Consider the following 5,724-nt stretch of genomic DNA (forward strand, 5'->3'; position numbering starts at 1 on the left):
TTTGCTTCTCATCTCATCTTTTTAATCTTCTTTTTCTTTAAACGTGTGTTGCTAAAGAACACAACAGAAACATCTTTGAGCTTCACTAAACCAACAGCAGATCCAGACTACAGCGTTTACACAATGCAGATGAACAGCAGGACGTTCACGTCAACAAGGACTCATGCATGTTGTTGATGGAGACGGTCAAAAACCAAGATGGTGTCGGACACAAACCAAGATGGAGACGACCAAAAACCAAGATGGTGACGACCAAAAACCAAGATGGTGACGGACACAAACCAAGATGGAGACGACCAAAAACCAAGATGGATACGGACAAGATGGAGACGACCAAAAACCAAGATGGAGACGACCAAAAACCAAGATGGTGACGACCAAAAAACCAAGATGGAGACGGACAAGATGGAGACGACCAAAAACCAAGATGGAGACGACCAAAAACCAAGATGGTGACGACCAAAAAACCAAGATGGAGACAACCAAAAACCAAGATGGAGACGGACAAGATGGAGACGACCAAAAACCAAGATGGTGACGACCAAAAAACCAAGATGGAGACGACCAAAAACCAAGATGGAGACGACCAAAAAACCAAGATGGAGACGACCAAAAACCAAGATGGAGACGACCAAAAACCAAGATGGTGACGACCAAAAACCAAGATGGTGACGGACACAAACCAAGATGGTGACGACCAAAAACCAAGATGGTGACGACCAAAAACCAAGATGGTGACGGTCAAAAACCAAGATGGAGACGACCAAAAACCAAGATGGTGACGACCAAAAAACCAAGATGGAGACGACCAAAAACCAAGATGGAGACGGACAAGATGGAGACGACCAAAAACCAAGATGGTGACGACCAAAAACCAAGATGGAGACGACCAAAAAACCAAGATGGAGACGACCAAAAACCAAGATGGAGACGGACAAGATGGAGACGACCAAAAACCAAGATGGTGACGACCAAAAACCAAGATGGAGACGGTCAAAACCAAGATGGTGACGACCAAAAACCAAGATGGAGACGGACAAGATGGTGACGACCAAAAACCAAGATGGTGACGACCAAAAACCAAGATGGAGACGGTCAAAAACCAAGATGGTGACGACCAAAAACCAAGATGGAGACGGTCAAAAACCAAGATGGTGACGACCAAAAACCAAGATGGTGACGACCAAAAACCAAGATGGAGACGGTCAAAAACCAAGATGGTGACGACCAAAAACCAAGATGGAGACGGTCAAAAACCAAGATGGAGACGGTCAAAAACCAAGATGGAGACGGACAAGATGGAGACGACCAAAAACCAAGATGGTGACGACCAAAAACCAAGATGGAGACGGTCAAAAACCAAGATGGTGACGACCAAAAACAAAGATGGAGACGGTCAAAAACCAAGATGGTGACGACCAAAAACCAAGATGGTGACGACCAAAAACCAAGATGGAGACGGTCAAAAACCAAGATGGTGACGACCAAAAACCAAGATGGAGACGGTCAAAAACCAAGATGGAGACGGTCAAAAACCAAGATGGTGACGACCAAAAACCAAGATGGAGACGGTCAAAAACCAAGATGGTGACGACCAAAAACCAAGATGGTGACGACCAAAAACCAAGATGGTGACGGACACAAACCAAGATGGTGACGACCAAAAACCAAGATGGAGACGACCAAAAACCAAGATGGATACGGACAAGATGGAGACGACCAAAAACCAAGATGGAGACGACCAAAAACCAAGATGGTGACGACCAAAAAACCAAGATGGAGACGGACAAGATGGAGACGACCAAAAACCAAGATGGAGACGACCAAAAACCAAGATGGTGACGACCAAAAAACCAAGATGGAGACGACCAAAAACCAAGATGGAGACGGACAAGATGGAGACGACCAAAAACCAAGATGGTGACGACCAAAAAACCAAGATGGAGACGACCAAAAACCAAGATGGAGACGACCAAAAAACAAGATGGAGACGACCAAAAACCAAGATGGTGACGACCAAAAACCAAGATGGTGACGGACACAAACCAAGATGGTGACGACCAAAAACCAAGATGGTGACGACCAAAAACCAAGATGGTGACGGTCAAAAACCAAGATGGAGACGACCAAAAACCAAGATGGTGACGACCAAAAACCAAGATGGTGACGGACACAAACCAAGATGGTGACGACCAAAAACCAAGATGGTGACGACCAAAAACCAAGATGGTGACGGTCAAAAACCAAGATGGAGACGACCAAAAACCAAGATGGAGACGACCAAAAACCAAGATGGAGACGACCAAAAACCAAAATGTAGACGACCAAAAACCAAAATGGTGACGACCAAAAACCAAGATGGAGACGGACAAGATGGTGGCGACCAAAAACCAAGATGGTGACGGACACAAACCAAGATGGTGACGACCAAAAACCAAGATGGAGACGACCAAAAACCAAGATGGAGACGACCAAAAACCAAGATGGTGACGACCAAAAACCAAGATGGAGACGGACAAGATGGTGACGGTCAAAAACCAAGATGGAGACGACCAAAAACCAAGATGGAGACGACCAAAAACCAAGATGGTGACGACCAAAAAACCAAGATGGAGACGACCAAAAACCAAGATGGTGACGACCAAAAACCAAAATGGTGACGACCAAAAACCAAGATGGAGACGGACAAGATGGTGACGGTCAAAAACCAAGATGGAGACGACCAAAAACCAAAATGGTGACGACCAAAAAACCAAGATGGAGACAACCAAAAACCAAGATGGAGACGACCAAAAACCAAAATGTAGACGACCAAAAACCAAAATGGTGACGACCAAAAACCAAGATGGAGACGGACAAGATGGTGGCGACCAAAAACCAAGATGGTGACGGACACAAACCAAGATGGTGACGACCAAAAACCAAGATGGAGACGACCAAAAACCAAGATGGAGACGACCAAAAACCAAGATGGTGACGACCAAAAACCAAGATGGAGACGGACAAGATGGTGACGGTCAAAAACCAAGATGGAGACGACCAAAAACCAAGATGGAGACGACCAAAAACCAAGATGGAGACGACCAAAAACCAAGATGGTGACGACCAAAAACCAAGATGGAGACGGTCAAAAACCAAGATGGTGACGACCAAAAACCAAGATGGAGACGGTCAAAAACCAAGATGGAGACGGTCAAAAACCAAGATGGAGACGGACAAGATGGAGACGACCAAAAACCAAGATGGTGACGACCAAAAACCAAGATGGAGACGGTCAAAAACCAAGATGGTGACGACCAAAAACCAAGATGGAGACGGTCAAAAACCAAGATGGTGACGACCAAAAACCAAGATGGTGACGACCAAAAACCAAGATGGAGACGGTCAAAAACCAAGATGGTGACGACCAAAAACCAAGATGGAGACGGTCAAAAACCAAGATGGAGACGGTCAAAAACCAAGATGGTGACGACCAAAAACCAAGATGGAGACGGTCAAAAACCAAGATGGTGACGACCAAAAACCAAGATGGTGACGACCAAAAACCAAGATGGTGACGACCAAAAAACCAAGATGGAGACGACCAAAAACCAAGATGGAGACGACCAAAAAACCAAGATGGAGACGACCAAAAACCAAGATGGAGACGACCAAAAACCAAGATGGTGACGACCAAAAACCAAGATGGTGACGGACACAAACCAAGATGGTGACGACCAAAAACCAAGATGGAGACGACCAAAAACCAAGATGGATACGGACAAGATGGAGACGACCAAAAACCAAGATGGAGACGACCAAAAACCAAGATGGTGACGACCAAAAAACCAAGATGGAGACGGACAAGATGGAGACGACCAAAAACCAAGATGGAGACGACCAAAAACCAAGATGGAGACGACCAAAAACCAAGATGGTGACGACCAAAAAACCAAGATGGAGACGACCAAAAACCAAGATGGAGACGGACAAGATGGAGACGACCAAAAACCAAGATGGTGACGACCAAAAAACCAAGATGGAGACGACCAAAAACCAAGATGGAGACGACCAAAAAACAAGATGGAGACGACCAAAAACCAAGATGGTGACGACCAAAAACCAAGATGGTGACGGACACAAACCAAGATGGTGACGACCAAAAACCAAGATGGTGACGACCAAAAACCAAGATGGTGACGGTCAAAAACCAAGATGGAGACGACCAAAAACCAAGATGGTGACGACCAAAAACCAAGATGGTGACGGACACAAACCAAGATGGTGACGACCAAAAACCAAGATGGTGACGACCAAAAACCAAGATGGTGACGGTCAAAAACCAAGATGGAGACGACCAAAAACCAAGATGGAGACGACCAAAAACCAAGATGGAGACGACCAAAAACCAAAATGTAGACGACCAAAAACCAAAATGGTGACGACCAAAAACCAAGATGGAGACGGACAAGATGGTGGCGACCAAAAACCAAGATGGTGACGGACACAAACCAAGATGGTGACGACCAAAAACCAAGATGGAGACGACCAAAAACCAAGATGGAGACGACCAAAAACCAAGATGGTGACGACCAAAAACCAAGATGGAGACGGACAAGATGGTGACGGTCAAAAACCAAGATGGAGACGACCAAAAACCAAGATGGAGACGACCAAAAACCAAGATGGAGACGACCAAAAACCAAGATGGTGACGACCAAAAAACCAAGATGGAGACGACCAAAAACCAAGATGGTGACGACCAAAAACCAAAATGGTGACGACCAAAAACCAAGATGGAGACGGACAAGATGGTGACGGTCAAAAACCAAGATGGAGACGACCAAAAACCAAAATGGTGACGACCAAAAAACCAAGATGGAGACAACCAAAAACCAAGATGGAGACGGACAAGATGGAGACGACCAAAAACCAAGATGGTGACGACCAAAAAACCAAGATGGAGACGACCAAAAACCAAGATGGAGACGACCAAAAACCAAGATGGTGACGACCAAAAAACCAAGATGGAGACGACCAAAAACCAAGATGGAGACGACCAAAAAACCAAGATGGAGACGACCAAAAACCAAGATGGTGACGACCAAAAACCAAGATGGTGACGGACACAAACCAAGATGGTGACGACCAAAAACCAAGATGGTGACGACCAAAAACCAAGATGGTGACGGTCAAAAACCAAGATGGAGACGACCAAAAACCAAGATGGTGACGACCAAAAACCAAGATGGTGACGGACACAAACCAAGATGGTGACGACCAAAAACCAAGATGGTGACGACCAAAAACCAAGATGGTGACGGTCAAAAACCAAGATGGAGACGACCAAAAACCAAGATGTAGACGACCAAAAACCAAGATGGAGACGACCAAAAACCAAAATGTAGACGACCAAAAACCAAAATGGTGACGACCAAAAACCAAGATGGAGACGGACAAGATGGTGGCGACCAAAAACCAAGATGGTGACGGACACAAACCAAGATGGTGACGACCAAAAACCAAGATGGAGACGACCAAAAACCAAGATGGAGACGACCAAAAACCAAGATGGTGACGACCAAAAACCAAGATGGAGACGGACAAGATGGTGACGGTCAAAAACCAAGATGGAGACGACCAAAAACCAAGATGGAGACGACCAAAAACCAAGATGGAGACGACCAAAAACCAAGATGGTGACGACCAAAAAACCAAGATGGAGACGACCAAAAACCAAGATGG

Source organism: Cyclopterus lumpus, chromosome 9, assembly GCF_009769545.1.
Source record: "Cyclopterus lumpus isolate fCycLum1 chromosome 9, fCycLum1.pri, whole genome shotgun sequence".
NCBI lineage: Eukaryota > Metazoa > Chordata > Actinopteri > Perciformes > Cyclopteridae > Cyclopterus > Cyclopterus lumpus.